Source organism: Myotis daubentonii, chromosome 1 (genome assembly GCF_963259705.1).
Source record: "Myotis daubentonii chromosome 1, mMyoDau2.1, whole genome shotgun sequence".
NCBI lineage: Eukaryota > Metazoa > Chordata > Mammalia > Chiroptera > Vespertilionidae > Myotis > Myotis daubentonii.
The window spans coordinates 83,417,104-83,435,766 of NC_081840.1; the positions used below are offsets into that span (position 1 = coordinate 83,417,104).

Genomic DNA, 18,663 nt, shown 5'->3' on the forward strand with positions numbered 1-18,663 from the left:
TCCTAGTTACAACTGTTTTCAATGAGATGAAATTGTTCTTTTTGAGATTTTGGAGCTAAAAATGATCACAACTTATAACTTGAAATTCTAAATTATGTTTTATTCCTAGGTTTAAAGTATTTTACTTGAATTTATCTGGTATAAAGTTACTATAAGTTACTAATATATAAAACATTAAGAACATGGCTTATTTAGAGCAGGAAAGGCTTCTTCCAAATATGTTTCAAGATTTAATACAAATATCTTTATTGTTTCATGTGATTTCTATGACTTGCATAAAATCAACGGTAGATAGGCAAAAAGTGAATCTTGTGTGTTGATTATATATGTTTAAGTTGCATACTTCATCCACATAGGTGGATAAATTGAATATATTCAGAATTCTAAATATATAAATGTAATTTTTAAAAAGTGTATTTTCTACAGCATTGCTGAGGAGCTGAGATATTAATGTTATGACTAGCTAAAGTGTCTGGTTGTGTCTGGGGACAAAATGCCTGTTGGAGAAATAGGCTAGTAAGAGGTGAAGGTGAAGATCATTAGAGGTTTCAGAGCTGGCTGGGATGGGATGCTGGGGTTGTGTAACTGTGCCTAGAGGGCGGGGTTCCTGTACATTCCTACTTCACCAGATAACCTGCCCCCAACACCACTCCAGCTTCTGCCAGACAGATGGAACTCTCCAACATGATAATCTGCGCAGCCACTCCAACAAGCAGGGTAGGTGAAACTCGCATAAAATTCTACCCTCTTTTTTTTTTTTTCTCCCTACGTGAAGCCAGATCCTGAAGATATGGAGAGAATAAGGGTCATCCAGATTCTCCTTTAAGTCATACTCGCCTGTCTGCATTCTCTCTAAAAGCTACCTACCTGTAAGAGTTCAAAGACACTGCCTTTCACAGTACTTCATTTTCGAGTTTTTTTTGTTTTGTTTTGGTGTGCTTTTTTCTTTTTCTTTTTTTCTTTCTTTTAAGGCTTTCTTTTCTCATCACAACCATTCCCTATCCCTTCTCCAGGGCCTCCCCTCCCCCAACCACCAGCGGTTAAAATAATCCGCCTCTTAGTTTTGGCCCCTAAACCGACCTTTTCCCCACTGTAGCGGTCAGTTCGCCAGGACTTAGTCCTGAGGGTGTAGCTCCGAGGAATATGTGATGTATTGTTATGGTTTGAGTCTATTTTCTTCGTTCCGATTTCTATCTGTTTTTTCCCTCCACCCAAGACTGCCCGAAGTTGTCTGAGGATGCGGAAGAAAAGATTTGCGGCCTGGGAGCGCTCCTAACCCCCAGATCGGTAAGTAAAAGTGATTTTCAGAAGGGTGGAGGGCTACCTCTGACCACTTTTGATTGAGGCTTAAACCAGGACTTTGAGGTCCCTGGCGAAAGTGCTCCTGTTTTGTTTTGTTTTTATTTCCTTAGAGGAGTGTGCTATCAAGGAATTAGCTGAGGAGATGCATGTTTTTTCCATATCTGCAGAAAGTCACTTTGCAGTCCCTAAGTAAAGAGGGTGGAGACATGGCAAAGAGGGACGAAGAGAAACCAGGCGAATTTATTTGGAGAAGGGTTAGTAGGAGACTGAAATAGGTCCCAAAGTGCAAAGTCATTCATTTCGTGGAAATAGGATTGCTGAGTCTAACCGCAACTGCGAGAATATCCTAACTAGACTTTCTTAACGTTTAAACCCGTAGGTATTTGCTCTCCTGTTTGAGACAAAGCTCTATATTGCTCTAGAGCCAAAGACTTACCTCATTCGAAAGTTCTGTTTTCTTTTCTTTTTTTGGGGGGGACGCTTTTCCTCCCCATTTTCACACTAACATTGCCAACCTCCCCTAGAGCTGGCCATCCACCCTCAGCTTTGTGGCCTGGGTCAGTCAAGCGCCGCACCACCCCCCCCACCCCCACCACCACCACCACCACACACATCGCGGATTTAGCAGAGCTGCTCCAGGTAGAGTGCCGCGCACCGGGTGGGAGGCTGCCCTTCTGCCCGTTCGAAGGACGAGGGAAATGAGCACCGTTCTGGGCTTGACTGTGTCCCTGCTGGGAATAGCTCCGTTCCCGGCTTTGGGAATCTCAGGCAAATAATTGATTCCTAATGCACACTCAGGGCACAGAGGTGTAAGCTCCAGGGCCTGGCTGTCCCGGGAGTGGCTCCGAGCGCCCCAGACACAGGTCGGTTCCGCCAGAAGCGAATTTGGGGCTTCGCCGCGATTTCCTATTCGCCTTCTCGGAGCCTCCTGGGGATGAAGTTGGAGAGAGAGGCACGACGGTGGGAATTGAAGTCCTAACAGCAGGGACCCAGCGCGTTTTGTTTTGTTTTTCTCCCCTCGGGTTGTGGAATCTGTTAAAAAGAAGCGCTGGGTCCGGCGGCGTTGGCCGGGCGCGCGCACCGGGGGAGGAGAGGCGCTCTGGGGCCCCGCGGCGGATCCCGGCCTCGGGAAGACGAGCGCTGCGCGGGAGCAGCAAGGTGAGGGCGCTCTTGCCCAGGACAAGCAGAGCTCTGCGTTCCCTAGCTCACGCGGGCGGAGGCCGGGAAAATGACTCCAGAACCGGCTGGTGCGCTTCCCCCCCTTTTTCCTTTCTTCCCCCCCCCCCGCCTCCCCCCGTGTTCTCCCCTTCCTTCCCCTACCCCGTAAAAGTTGATTCTTTTGTTTACCTGGTGCTGTTTCAGGTCTCAGCACTTATTTGCTAGTTGATAACACTGTTTTCTCTGTAATAGACATCTTTTCTCCTTTACACTCCCTGCTCTTCTATTTCGCTTTCTACCTCTTATTCTTTTTCTACCCGAGCGTGTAGGCCAAGGTGAAGGCTTTTTGTTTTTGTCTTTTAAAACAGGAAAAGAGGTAGCCTTGGGGTGGGAACTCCCTTAAGTACTAAGGGAGGCCCTGGGTTGGGGAGAGGGAGGCAGGAGGTTGGGTGGGCAGAGCATCCCTGAGTGTGCGGGAGAGTATCAGGCTGTGGTCTCCAGCCATGGAAGGACCAGGGGAAGGAAAGGACAATGCAGAATAGAGCTCGTCCACTTCTGCCTGTCCCTCCATCCCCCCTAAGACCCAATTTCCATGCTTCAGCATCATCCTCACCTGGCCTTCTGTCAAACTTGAGGTAGGCAGAAATTTTGAAATTGTAAATCATAAAAGGTTTTCAAAATAATAACAAATAACTCTCAACATTATTTTTGTGGGCGTGAGAGGGGAGATAAAAATGCCCCAAGTCCTTTCCGCGGTCCGGTGCCTGACATGTATAACCCTCTTTCATGGTCTTTGGCCTTTCCGAGGAGCTCCCCGGGAGGAAAGCACATTGCATATTGCCGGGATTTGGAGATTCGTGTCCAAGTGAAAAGCGTGTTCAGGTGCCGGACATGTTTGGATATTCATGTTTGCCTGAGTTTAATGGCCTGGTCAGGTAGCACTTCCAGAACCAGGTCGTCCTCTTCAGTTTTATTCCCTCTTTTCTTGTCTCATTCTTTAAATCAGAATGCGGGTGTAAAATGCAAACATATTCATTGTTGATTCCGTTGATCAGGAAGACTAAAGGCTGTGGTGGGGTTAGTTAGGGAGAGTTGTTCTCAGGTCCTCATTTTTTCACTGCTCTGAAATAGTGACCTGATCATTGTTTTTTGAAGTTAAATTATCTGTTAAATTATCCCTAAACAATAACTTGGTATTTTCCCTTTGGGTCCGGCTGCCCTGAATTCTTTTCCCTAGATGGGAAGGAGAGGAATCAAAGAGATTGCTTGGCCACATAAAAATGTAAAGATAATAAAAATCAATATTTATGTGCTGGTGATGTTATGTAAGAGAAATCACTTTCACCAAAGAAGATGAATTTTATAAATAAATTATTTTAGAGGCCTGTGCTTAAGAAGGACCACACTAATTCAAGGATGACTGTAAATAAGCATCTTTGTTGATTAAGAAAAAAATATGAACACAGTATTTTCATTACTCTACAAAACCTAAATGCTCAAACTCATCATATACCGGTGCTTGCTAATCTAAATTAATTCTGTCATCCAGGGATATTCTCAAAAAGGAAATTTAACTTTAAGCAAAATCTGAAATGTTTTAGATGTGAATTTCTAGAAATCCAAAGTATATTTATTTCTTTGAGTCAGACACTTGTTTGTTTTGCAATCATTATATGAAACAATTTTGGAATAGCGCAGATGCTCCCCGCCCCCCTCCCCTTGTTTCAGATTGCTTGCATATGCAGGCACAGGCATGAGAGCTTCCAGGATATATTAAGGAAATGACTTTTTTCTCATTTGTTTTAACAAAAGCCCAAAGAATCTTTAAAACCAAAGGTAGTAGGATCGTTCAAAAATCTTTTAAAATAATGAGCACTATTGTGTGTTTTTCCTATTAAAATGTGCTGAATGAATGAATAATTAGAGGCTATGATGCAGGTTGAAAAATTCAGAACAAGAATAAGGTGGTAATTTTGTTATTTAATACTTTTATAATTTTTATAATTAGTAATGTAGTTTTAAAGTTGGCAAAGCTTTCTTAGAAAATAGCAGGTACTCCTCCCAACCCATCAAAAGTACTTCAGACTGAACGAAAGCATCAGGTAGAACTGGCATCAGGGCTTGTTACTTATTTTTTTTATTTATTCCAGTAGTAGTATTAATGGAGTTGAAAATACACTTTTAATTATACATTTTGAGCTTATTGTAGGTTGGAAGACTAAAATTGATCATTCATACATCGATAGTGTTGCCTATTATTGCATTGATTTGTGTTTATTTATATAGAGGCTTTTGGTTATTTACTTACATATTTCAGCATCTGCCTCTTGATTATTATCACAGGTTGGTTTTAATGAAAGCGTATATATAGGAAACACGCTTGATATATCAGTTTTAAGTAAACCTAATAGTGAATTAATGTCAACCCAAAGAGTTTATGAAATTACTTACTCATACTTGCTTTTTTAGTAATTAACTGTTTCTGATTAAAACCTCGAGCTACTTGAAAACTTCCATTCTTCTCTTCACATATTGTATTGATGTGTTTCAATAAAATAGAAACACAGGTAATTTTATGGTGTCAGATATGATAGAATGAAACTGATGAATGTCTTGTCCTTTTCTGTTGGCACAACTAAGTTACCCTCCTAACAATAAGGTGGCCCCTGTGTTCACTAATGCCCTAGATGAAAAAGCAAGGAGCAGCAGGATCTGAATATAGAAATGGCCTTGTTTTAAAAATATCTATTGACTTTAAGTTATGCCAGGGATACTTATACTATGCAGGGTATTTCAGAGTTCTCCAGTACATATTAAATGCATACACTCATTTATTCTATTATTTAGTGTATGTGTACCATTCTGTCTTATAAAGATCGGCATTTCTTGGACTAATATATCACATGTAAATGTTATGTAGCAGGGTTCATTTGAACAAATACAACGCTAAAGACCATGGGGTGTTCTTTACATGTGCAATGTAATAGGGGGAGATTATGATGCATTTGCCTGCTTCTCTTATTGTCATTACAAAATGTGGAAAGATGACTTGGAAATTGGAAAATAAAAGTAGCTTAATTTATTGAGGGCTATTTACTCCTCATTTTATAGGGTTTTTTGTTGTTGTTGTTTGGAGGATGAATCTTTCCTTGCTAAAATTTTGGAATACATCTACCAAATATGGTTTATAGTCCAATTCTTCATCTATTGAGCTCCCCCATCCCCTCCAGTATTTGTGAGATATATTGGGGAGAAAATTAACTGAATTATTTCTTGAGGATGAAAGGGTCTTGGGAGATGGAAAAGGTATCTCCTCAACCTGTCGAGTTTTCCTGAAATTGCTTAACCTCAGCATCTGCACTGGGAGGTGGAGCCTCACAGTCCCAGGGCTGCAGGCAGGAGGTGGCTGAGCTGGGACCTGAAGCTTTTGCGGAAGGTTGAAAGGAGAAGTGGAGGGAGAGCTCTGAGTTTGTTTATTTGGTTTATTTTTCTGTCCTGTGCCAAGCCCTTGAAATTAACACAGGAACATGGCTCTTTAGGACCAAGCACTCCTGGCATTCTTTCGAAACTGAGATTCCAGAGCATCAGATGAACAGGACGTATAGCTAGGGTGTGCTCACCCAGCCCTCCCTCTGTCTTTTTATGGACGCACCAGCTCTTCCTCACGTGCATGGGGTAGTGGACAGTGTTGACTTGAATTACGCTCGCTTGCTCCAAGCCTCTCCTGTGAATGAACCCGAAAACACTCGACAGGTCGTGAATAATCGTTTTAATGAGTGTGCAAAGCGTGCGATGGGGTGCACCGAGCTGTCGGGTTAAACAAACAACTTGTACCCTGACCAAATCTGATTGTTAAAGTGCAAAGTTATGTCAGTACCATTTCCATTGCCCTTCAGAAAACCACAGATCTGACACTCAGGAGTCCAATTTTTTTCATTAAAAATATTTTCCAACCGTATATGTGATCTTCTTTAATATTAATCTGAGCCAAACAGAACCTCATTTGGAAACCAGAGAAATTATCATGTTACTACTTCAAAAACAAATCAAAACAAGAAATCAGAACAGATACTAAAAGTCTGAGAATTTCTCTTTGATAGCTCACATGTCATTGCTGATCAATATTGTAAAAATCTTACCTTATGTTTATATTTATTTTATATAACACACTAGAGGCAAATACCAAGTTAACTGAATCTAATCAACTGGGATTGATCATTTGGTCCTGTACTAATACAATCTCTGAACCTGTAAGGACTTTGTATATTGAAAATGTAACTAAAATATTTGCTGTTTATGTTAGCTTGTGAAAAGATGAATAAGTAGTTCCCACATTTATGCTTTCAAGGAAAACAATTTGGAGGAAAGCAATGGGAAAGGAACCCTGATGGGCCATCCTCTAAAACAATAACAAAAAGCACAAGCAGAAGTGAGTTCTTCAGAAATCACAGTCTCCCTCACTTTTTCTGCACAATTGCACTGGAGAAATATTTCTTTTCCATCCAGTTAAAAGATCTACTTGGATTCAGCCACTGCTGCTCCTTATATTGTTCATTAAAAAAAAAAATGTTCACAATTTCAAACATCAAAAACCACATAAAAGAAAAAAATAAAACCTCAAAAGATTTTTTTAAAAAAAATATCCCTTTTACAATCCCCCCGCCCCTAAAAAACTGTGGAGAAATGTGTAAAATGTTTCCTCCGCTAGCACCTTCTATAAATTCACAAATCAAACAGAACAGCCAAATAAAAAGATTGTTGGAAATCGGTGTATTAGTTCCAAATAACTAGTTTCTTTAGCCAAAAAACAATATAGGAAAGTTAAGGGTTAATATTTTTATTGGATTAAGTTTTATGGATTTTGGTTTTACTTTAGTAAAAACTGAAAACATATCATATCCTACAGTCTGAAGGTTGTCCTCTAATAATTATAATCAGCTTTAAAAATGAAATATTAGGATATGCTACACTTCAATATGGAAACTCAGCAGCATTTGATCACTCAGCTCTTACTGGCCATATTGCTATATACATCTGTCACTCTTTTTAACCATCTATTTTACATACGATTGTCAATATACAACCAATGGAAATTAAATGAATGAATCCATATAAAACATAACCAAGATATTTGATGGAGTAAGCAATTTCTTATGGAAGTCATAGTTTTGTTATTATGGTTGCTAGTTTTTATATATCTGTGTCAGTTTAGCCACTATTGGATAACATAGAAAGTATTGAAATTCAGTTTCCATCATCAAAACTTGGAAAAGACAACCAGCAGTTTAGTATAGTGATTTTTGTGTATTTTAACTGTTATCTAGTGAATGTCTGTATCAGAATATCAATTCAGAATAGCCTTTATTTTCTAGGAGATTTGACAAAAAATGACTATCAAAAAACAGGGGCTTGAACTTTTTATTGCTTTAAATATTTTGGGGCATACAACAAACCATGCAGTTATTCCTTAAACAGATTTCTTCTCTGTGGGATGACTGAGTTGAGGAATTTTAGGAGCCAGTGAAAGAGCCACATCCATTTCTGTTTTAGTTGCACAAATAGCAAAACTAGAGGGTGCATCTGTTTTGTTGTTGTTGTTGTTGTTGTGTGTGTGTGTGTGTGTATGTGTGTGTGTAAAGAACTATACCATTAAAACATTAATTATATTTGAAAGAGAGCAGAGAGCTTGTTGTGGAATTGAATTATTGAATTTATATTCCATAGAACCTGTCTGTGGAGAGGGCTGAAATTGTATATCTGTCTTAAATATGCACCCTCTTCAGTGAGGTGCATAACAACAGCAAAGAGATGAAGGCAGCAAACCTGGAGGGGAATAATAGATATTTGGATGGGCCTAAGCAGAGGGAATCCACGTGCAAATGCAAGTCACATGAAGAACAAGCACGGGGTCTTTGTTCTATGTCAACAAAAACAAATATAATTTTTTTCTCTACAAAGCAAATCACAGAATGATCTTAGCTGAATTTGAGTAACTAATGATATTTCAATTATCATATTTCTGATCCCTAAGTCCTGTTTTATTTCACAGCTGCCAAATTTTATATCCAAAGTTTAGATTCTTTTCCTCCCAAATCCTACATTGGTATGAATCACCCCTGATCATTTTTAGTTTTGGGCTTAATTACTAGTTTTCAGCTTTAAATTACCGATAAACTAATTAATTTGACTAATGTTCCTAAACTTCTGTTGAATAGTATAATAGATGCAATAACAACACAAATAAAATCTGCAGCAATGACAAAAATAAAATGTTAATAATAATAATGCAAACAATAATAGCAGAAACAATTTTAAAATAATTTCTCTGGCTGAATAGAATGAAGAGGAAATTTGTGTTTCACAGCTGCAGTTAGGTATTTCTCTCATTTCTTGTTTCACTGGTTAGATGGATGACCCGTTCTGGCCTAACTCAAGTGTTCTGAGACTCCCTTGGTTTAATATGGTTGGTCTTTTTAATCGCATAGAGTACATTTGTTCCACTTCTCTTCATTGATATGGGTAAGTTCCCCCAAACATCATTCAGAAGCAAATCAACTCGCAGAGGAGACTGGGAGCAGAGGCAGACATGTGGCTGAAGTTCTGCTGGTGAATGGGCAAGCTGTCATATTTGGGATCCTGTAATCAGAGCTGAGGAGTTTGAAATGGGCAAAGTGCTTTAGTTATGAGATGTCTGTGAGCCTAAGAGAAGAGTAGCCCTGAGGAACTCATTCATAGGACAGGGCACAAAAATTAAGAATTAGGTTCCCCTGAATTCTTTTGGTTCCTTTAAGGATGGAGGGTTGGAAAGGGGACAATGAAGTGGAGAAGTGGAGGGAGGAGTCCAGGTTGAAGATGTAATTGGTAGTGATCTAGCTAGTAAAGCTAAGCCCATCTCCTTAGGAGGAGGGAGAGCTGCTTTTGTCAATTGTAAACCTGACAAGGTTTATTGGTCCAGGTGTGAGAACAGCCACCAGTTCCTGAGGCTAAGCTGGAAAGAAGCTGCCAGTGAACCTGTGTCTGCAGGAATCTATCTATACTCTCAGCCCCATGTTCTGAGCTCCCGGTGTCATCTACCCCCGCCCCCACAAAGGGAAAAAAAAATAAAAGCAGTTGGGAGGGAATTAGACTCAATGTTTGTCAGGCAGATGTTGCGGGTTGTTCCATAACTGCTTTCATTTGTGGAGGGGAAAGAAAGCTGGTTAGGAGAGGAAGGGTAGTGATAGGAGAGCAGAGAAATTCCTTGGTAACCCAGCTACTAGGGCCAAATGGATAAGGACCTTACCTATAGAAGGGTAATTTGGAAGTAAGGAAGGGTAACCATTCAATATTTTTGTGTTGTTTTGTCTTATTGTAAATTAATGTAGCCCTAAAAATGTATGAAAAAAAGAGACCTGCATGTCTTGTTAAAAATCAAATTACAAAAAGAAAGGCCTAACTATCAATGCCCTGTTCTGTCCTCTAGAAAACTTTTTTCTTTAGATATTGTCTACACACACACACACAATCCATAACTAAAACAGTAGTTGAAGAAAGAAAGGGAGGGAAAAAAGAAGGACACAGCTTCCTGCTGGTTGTTCCTACATCCACCTTTTCACCCCTAACAGCAGGGAGGCTGAACAATTTCTGTCTAATCTTTTCACTTAAAAAGGTATGAAATATTCCAGTTCATGAGAATAGTATTTTACTGAAGATTAGCAAAGAACAAGGAACTTTCATTTCTAGAGATAAATTCACTGAATATAGTCTGCAATGGGAGAAAGGCAGCTTTGGCTGCAACTGTATATTGCTTTGCTCTTCAATGGTACCCAGGTTTTCTCCCTGCACCAATAACAGTAAAGTTCATTTCAACTCTTCTGGAAGTCAGCTCTGCAACTTGAACTCAAACTGGAGCTTTCTATATAAAATCCAAATCTAATACAAATAATACCTTAAGAAGAAGTTTGTTATTGTGATTTTTTTGTTTGCATTGTTCCTTTGATTAATAGAAAAGTATCATTTGTTTCACTAAGATAATTAAAAGAAATCAACACTGCCAGTAAAAGTACAATCTTGTTATATACAGCCCCCCCCCCCCCAATATGGCTTTTAAGAATTGATTTTCAAATACTTTGGCTTTAATTGTATATAACTGAGAACCCTTGGGTCACTGGAGACATGCCTAACTAAAAGAAACCAAGTTAGTACTTTTGTAATGGGAATACAGGACAGAAAGTAAAGAAACAATAAAAGTAGTTATTTCACAAAGTCATGCAGACATCACGTGCCCAGTTTATGCGCCTATTTAAGAAAATTAATAGACTTCTATATTCCAATATCTTAAAAATCATTTAGCCAACACAAACCAGATATTTAAAATGTTCATGCATATATGCACCATGCTTCATATAGTTCAAATATGTATGCTAGTTCATTTTATAGAAACTAAGACTAAACAAATATTAGCATTTCTAAGTTAACTACCAATAACTGGGGTTTATTTGTGATCTGTAAACACTAAAGGAAACCAGAACCATTACATTTTGTTTAGATTTTATAATGAAGCAAACACAGATTTCTATCTTGGGATGTGCAACAGCAAGGAATTTAGGGGTGAGTGAAATTAAGACCTACACACATTTTTAGTAAACAAAGATGTAGTAATTTCATTTTTTAAACGCTAACATCTTACTATTAAATAAAAGAAATATACAGTTTCAAAGACAGGAGAGTTAAGCAATGACGTTTCAGAGAGGGAATGGCTGCAAATGATGCTAACATTTTTCCCCCCCAACAAAGAATTTTCAAGGCAGATACAGCCAGATCTGTTGCACAAGTGGCAAAGCAAATATTTTAGAAGTGGGTTTGGGGAGATTTAATGAGCTGCCCCTGAATATTTATGAAGACGATGACTCCTTTGAATAGGTTTGGGTGATGGTCTACCCTGCTCCTTAATAATTGGGGGGGAGGAAGGCGTGGGGGTGTGCATGTCCGAGCGTCCTAAGTGTTGCTGATGGAGAGAGAGGGCTTGTGTAGAACAGGAGGGGTTCCATACCACGAGGAGAACTGCAAAAGGCTATTGGTCCTATCAGGTCTACTCTCCTTTAAGTACACATTTCAAACGCGTATCCTTCCCGCTAGGCTCTCATTTGCAGTTACGACTTCACAGCCAGCGGCCAGCGTGTATTATAGTTCAACACATGCGTGTTGCAAAGAAAACAATGGACAGGGGAAATAAAGTTAGTCTTTATCAATAACATTCTCACTGGCAGTTGGAGGACAGGGAGGAGGGAGGCCTCAAAACAGGACAGTGGGGAAGGAGCAGCAGTGCTCCCTGAGTGGGATTTGGGAAGATGCTAAGTAAAAAGCTGTTCAGAAATTGGGATTAATAGAGCAGTTTCCATACAAAGCTGCCGGAAATCGCGCTCCGTTTGAATGAAAATGAAGGAATTTATGCATATTCTAATTTTTCTCGGTTTGGCTGCTATTTTGGAGGAAGAGACTTCTTTTGCTGATGGTGGGACTTTTTTTGTTCTGCACAGGAAACGTGTGTATGTGAACACAAATATTTTTCTCCCCCTCTCCGTGGCTCTCCTCCACCCCGCCACCCCTCTGTGTCATCAGAGGTTGTTGGGGTCCCCGGTTCTGCGGCCACGGGTCCCAAGGTCCCTCCCCAGCCCCAGGATAACGGGGGGCACGCGGTGCAGGGAGAGAAAACGAGGGCTCCTCTGAGTCACGAGACCTGGGGGGTGAACAGGAGTTTCCATTCCATGTTTGGACATTCACAGAGTCGAGCGCGAGGAGTCAGACGATGACTGTGATGAACACTGATTTCAAAAGCTACTGCCTCTCGCCACCAAATTCCCGGGGCGACCAGGCAGAGGAGCCCGCAGAGGGAGCTTACAAACACGCGCAGACCTGTGGCCCCTCGGCGCCGGGTCCCCCCACTTCCCGGCTCCCGTCCTGGGGCACCACCGGGGCGGGCGCTGGGCCGCCGTGAAGCCGGCCGGGGCCTCGCGAGCCCCGGGTCCCGACGTGAGCGAGCTCCCGCCGAGAGCCACGGGGCAGCGGCGTCCGCCTGGTGGTGCGCAAACGCCGGGGGCGCCCGAGAGGGTCCGGGGAGCGGGGCGCAGGCGATGGCCGGGCGACTGTCCCGGGAGAGGGGGCCGGGGGGAGAGAGGCCGGGGGAGGGACGGCGAGGGGCTCCCCTCCGCGTCGCGCTGGCAGGCGCCGGGGCTCCCGGTTCAATGCGGGGCGGGGAGCGGGGCAAGGCGGGGGGGTGGGGGGGAGGAACGGAGACACCTCCGAGCGTCTACACCGGGATAAAACCCCGGAGGCAACCTGATTCCTGGCCATTTAACTCCCAAAGAGCCGGGGATGACCTCGCCCTCCGCCCCCAAAGCCGCGCACACAGCGCCGCCCGAGCGCGGGCTCCGCCGCCCCTCGGCCTCGCCGCGGGGGAGGGAGGGAAATGCGCGGAGACCCCCGCCCCGCGGCGCCGCCCACGCGCCCGGCCGCGCCCCGTCGGGCCGGTGCCGGGTGCCCGCCCGCTAACCGCCCGTCCGCCGGGACGTCCCGCGTCGCCGTCCGCAAACGCGCAGTCGGCGCCCCACAGCCGCGGGGCTCGGGCCTGGGGGTCCCCCTCCCGTCACCGGGGGAAACGCTGGGGACTGGCGCGCAGACCTGCCCCTGGAGAACCCCGTCAGGCCACCGCCACACTCGCGAACGCTCCGCAACCCTACTCTGCAGAAAGCTGCGGTGAAGTGACAGGGCCTCGCGGGCGCGGAAACCCCCGAGAGGCTCCCGTGGCCTCGGGGTCTCTCCCGCGCACCCCGGGGCCTGACTTCCGGCCCCCCGGGGGCCCTGGGCCACACCCACACACAGCACTTCCGCCCCGTGGGCGCCGGCACTTCCGCCAGTCGCGTGGCTGAGGGCTACCTGGGGAGCGGGTGTCTATCTCCCAGGAGGCTGACGGGCCCCTTACCTGTTCCCTTCATTTCTCTTTATTTTGAATTTCCTTTCCTGTCTTCACTTTCTTAAACATGGGAGGGAGGCAGGGGGAAGGGCGTGGGGGGCTAGGAGTTGAGAGTTCAGGCGCACCGAAGACAAATCTTTTTTTTCTTCTTCTTTCTATTTTTCAGATCACCTGCCTCTCTTTGAATTCCTTGCACAAATTCACTCTACAGCGTAGCCCTTTCTTAAGGCTCGGCCAGCGTCTGAACTCGTAGGCATGCAGTACATGTAAAAGAACGACTGAGTAAACGTTTGCCTCTGTGGGCACGTGGTGCATAGAGCTAGTGGGTAACCTTAAAAATTAGCTGACTTCTGACTTCTGGCGTTTTGTTGAAGTTGGTTGAGAGGTTAATAACCAAATGGGTTTTACAGGCATTTTGATGTTTTTTTGGGGGGACGCCCCAAAACTGGGAGGAAGTCAGAATTGCTGGAAATGTTTTCTTGAGTGTTTTTCTTAGGTAATGGGTAAAATGTTGTGATTTTTAGAATTTGGGAGTTTATCAGCTCCTCTGTGGCTTTTCTTTTCCATTGGCTTTCTTTTTGAAGTTTTACTTTCTGAGGCAAGAGGTCAAGGCCTTGTGAAGTTAACCTAACCTCGTGCAGCCAACTCGAGGCAGAAACTAAGATATCTCTTTTGCTTTCAAGCTATATTATAGTTTAACCCTTGCCGATCCTAATTCCCTTGTATCACCTGCATCATTCGACTGTTCTTATTCGTTGCAATAGCATTTTTTAAAAATGCCATAAGAACTTTTTTTAACAAGGAGAGAAATTTTATAGGTGTGAAGTTGTGAGACTAGATTCAGTCAACATATATAAATGCATATTCTACTGAGCACTAGTTGTATAACTCCTAGCCTAGTCCCTAGAGCATTTACTATCCCACTTATGTGGATTGTAGCAGTGAAAATATACAACCAATAAGGTAACAATCATGAAAATAATTTGAAAGGCTATAATTGCAAATCAAAGTTAAACTGTATTTATTAGCATCATTATGAAGAGGCATTAGAGGGACATAAATAAGATTCGTTCTTATCCTCTGGGAACTTACAATCTACTTGGGCATAAATAATGTAAATGTAAATTGATAGAAACAGCTACTAAGTAATATTCAGTGTCTGGCATATGGAAAACATTCAGCAAATAATTGTCTCACATATTAATTTGCAGCCATGCCATTCTTTTAACAGAAATATGATACTGATAAGAAATAAAGGGAGGATTAATTAGGAAAACTTTCATGGAGGAAATTAATTTGTCCTTAATGTGTCACATAAGAAGACTACAATATGCAAGCTGTTTGTATTTTGGGGCTGGTTAAAGGTGGCATACATAGAGAATGAGAAAGATGTTTGATGAGATGGAGTTTGGTGGTAATTTGTAGTAAACCTTAAAGACCAGAGGGGACTGTATTTGATAGCAGAGACCGATCTTCTGTGCAGAGTTTGGCATGACTAAAATTGAGATTTATGTTTTAAAAATTCTAGACAGCAACTGAATATAATGAAAACTGAGGGAGAAAGAGTAGGAAAAAAAGATTTTGGTGCAGTTCTGGAATGGGACATTACTAGAGAGTGGCTATAGACAGAGCCATCATTAGGACTTGTCTCCCCAATTATCATACAATGGAAATTACATTGAGATGATAAAGTCAGTAATGGGCCTTGAATAGAACAAAGCCACAGGACCAGTGAAATCAGTACTACCTCAATTCTTCATTCTGGTGGTGGTAGGGAATATTGTGTTGACTGATGGTGAGTCGAGGTTAGTCATTTACCCATTATTTATATTGACCCATTATTCAGTAGTTCTGAACTGGGTATGATTTTGACACCTCTCCCCGTGCCCCCCCCCCCGCGCCCCCCAAGGGACACAATTGGCAACGTTTGGTGACATGTTTAATTGTTAACAACTTTGGGGCCACTACTGGCACCTAGTAAGTAGAGGCCAGGGATAGATATTGCTAAACATCTTACAATGCACAGGAGAGCCCCGCCACCTCTCTCCTCCCTCCCCCCAACAATAAATCTTCTGGTCCCGAAAATGTCAGTAGTGCCCAGGTGGAGAAACCTTCAGTTATGGATATGAAGCATGAGCTCTAACTCTGGAGAGCTAGACAATGAGACCCAGAACCTAACTTCCATATAGTAACAATTTCAACTGAAGAAATATTTTGTTTGTTTAGTGAGTCAAATGTAACTCTGAAAAATGCTGAGCCTTTAGAAACAGGACAATCAGAAGGATACCTGCTTGGATTTTCTACTTTTAATAAAATGGAGTTAAAAATTTTCCTTAAGGATTTGTCATCTAAATATTATTTATTGTTAGTAAAATGTGCCCTTGGAGTTGCTTAGCAACTTATGGAAAGCTTGTTTTTTAGAAGTTCATTTGTTTGTTTAAAGCTAGGGTAGGTTGCATATTATTAGCTACATTACATAAATCAACAAAGAAATGTACACTGAAAATGGAATAAGATGTTACAACACATTTTCTGCTCTCTGTGTCTGGCAATTAAAACACTCTAATTGGTAGAATTGCATCAAGTATTCGACAAACATTATGTATGAAGTTTCAACATAATATTGAGTATGTAAAAGAACCAAAGGAGAAAAATGAAGCAGGTTTGTCATAAAGTATGTGTTTATCTTAACCTTTCTTCTTCAAAAAAATCTTATCTACTAAGTACTTTTATCAGACACTAATTATCCTCTTTCTGAAAAGAATTTCTCCAACACCCTTCAGTGCTTGCACCCTTTAATCATATCTCATTACATCTACCTAATCCATATCTTTTTCACATTGCCAGGGCTCATTAACAGTTTTAAAAGCCAGTCTTGGACATTATTATTCTTTGTAACTGAGATGAAAATAATGCCAATAATATTTTATTTCTAAAATGTAATGGATCATTTAAAATTTGTTCTGAAGCCACTTCTTCTTTAAATATTAATGAGAAATTAACTTTTAAACATGCATTAAGCTAGCAGGAATGCTGAGATGTGTCTGAAACCCTGAAGCACCTTTTCAGAGGAGAAGTTATTTTTATAAGCTGTTTTAACAGTGGATCATGAGTCACTTTGAAGGGAACTGATCCTTGATTAACAGTTGGCTGATATTGTGCTTCTACAGATGTGTGGAAGCAATACAGGAGCTACCTATGAACCAGGACAGATCTGAGCATTTTTTTTTTCTGATGGAAAAGGGTAAGCTCTTATGGGACTTCATCTTTGTGTATTAACCCATTTAATTGTAGATAAGACAAACCAAATGCCCCACTCAAATAATGAACTATAGGCCCCATGTTTCCCATACACTTAGAGAAAAGATTATAAATATGGCTAGTACATTATTCCTTTTTATTTCTCATTTTTAGAAAAAGAAACCCAGATCCAATTTGCAGTTACCTGACTAAAGTAGAGCCTCATGATAATGACATTTTAGGACTTGAAAGTCAAATCCTATCTCTGAAAATATAACTACATAAGACTAACATGTTATTTTCAATAAATGGAAGCTCCCTCCAACATTATAACTGAATTAGACTTTTTTTTAATGCTCATTAGAGGATATGTTTTTATTGATTCTAGAGAGAGGAAGGGAGAAAGAAAGAAACATCATTCACATCCCAACCTGGGATTGAACTCACAACCTACGTTTGCGCCCTGACTGGGAATCAAACCCACAACCTTTTGGTGTACAGGATGATGCGCCAACCAACTGAGCCACTTGGCCAGGGCAAGATTCTTTCTTGAAAGTAATCTTTAAGAGCCTTAGGTAAAGTTTAAAGGCCATTACTTATTTACTATGCACATACTATTAAGCTCTATTTTAATAAACCAAAAATAATTGTCAAAAAACCCCAGCTTTTAGACAAGTACCTCCAGCTATTTATTCAACAGTAGTGGAAATGTAATAAAAGCTTTCATTCAACTTCAATTTTCCCCCCATTCATTCATTCTGCCAAAAAAGCAATTCTCTCTTATTTGTTTTACTAAGTATTTATTTTTTTCTTTGGAATATATATATATTAGAATTTTATGTTTGGTCTGATTTCTCTCCATCAATAAGGTTCAGCTTGTTATTGACTATAGGAGATTGTTATTAAGCAGAATCAAATGAAACCATATGAGTTGGTGAGTTTGGTGTTCTGTGTCTTTTACCGATGTTAAGAATTGAATAGAGTAAGTTAATTAGTTTTTTTAGGATCTGTAATTTTTCTTTCCAAAAATCACTCTGTTGACATTTTTTCTTTTAAATTCTCTTAATTTACTCATTTTTGCGGAGGTTAACTTTGTATATACTCGATTATACAAGAGTATTCACATCTGTTCTTTTTTGCTTTACTGAAATAGCTTAAGTAGTCAAATCCTACTAAATTTCTACAACACCAAAGTCAATGCTTACTTTCATGAATTTTTCCTAATTTTATTATCATTTAAATTATTTCTACTAATAAAAATAAAATTTGACAACTTAACAATATAACACCACAACAATTTAGCGAGTTACAAATAAGTACAGTGCTAATATAATTTAAAACTTTTTGTCTTTATAACAATTCTTTTTCGTATTAAAATGCTTTGCTTTTTCTGTACTGATCATGTATTTTCTTTACATTATTTTCAGAAGTTTTTCACTGGTCAGTACAATGAAGGTTGATGGCATGATCATCCAACTTGCCTCAAAGGATTCATCGGTGTGCTGTTATCAAGCAGAAGTTTCCAAACATGAGCTCTCTAACTCAGAGGAAGTTGTTGGATCCAGGCAGAATGGCGCCTGGGAAGTCCCTAAGTGTGCATGATTTGTCTTCTGAGAAAGTTGCTTCAGCATTTTTTGTTTGTTTTTGGAATACTTCTCTCTACAGTATCCTCCAGACTCTAAACTACTAGACAGTTCCCTAAGTTCCATCAGATCTGTTCTATGTCAGAGTTCTTGGTCCGCCTCCCACCCTCTGGCTCCATGGATTAAAAATAAATAATAATAAGGTTGGGGAGTGTTAGGGGCGGGGGGTAAGAGATCAATCGAAGGACTTATATGCATGCATATAAGCATAACCAATGGACACAAGACACTGGGGGGGGGTAAGGGCATGTGCTGGGGGGTAGGGAAGGCTGGGGAAAGGTCAATGGGAGGAAAAAAGGAGACATATGTACTACTATTTGTACTACTTTAAACAAGAAAATAAATAAATAAATAAATAAATAAATAAAT

At 41.0% G+C, this 18,663-nt stretch overlaps 1 long non-coding RNA gene across 1 annotated transcript; it reads left to right on the plus strand.

Moving 5' to 3' along the window:
• Positions 1-579: 579 nt before the first annotated feature.
• LOC132225858 (uncharacterized) lies at positions 580-18,322 on the plus strand. The gene is made up of 3 exons (XR_009450990.1): positions 580-717; positions 1,217-1,287; positions 18,079-18,322. It is a non-coding gene; the product is annotated as an uncharacterized LOC132225858 (long non-coding RNA).
• The last annotated feature ends 341 nt before the right edge of the window (positions 18,323-18,663 follow it).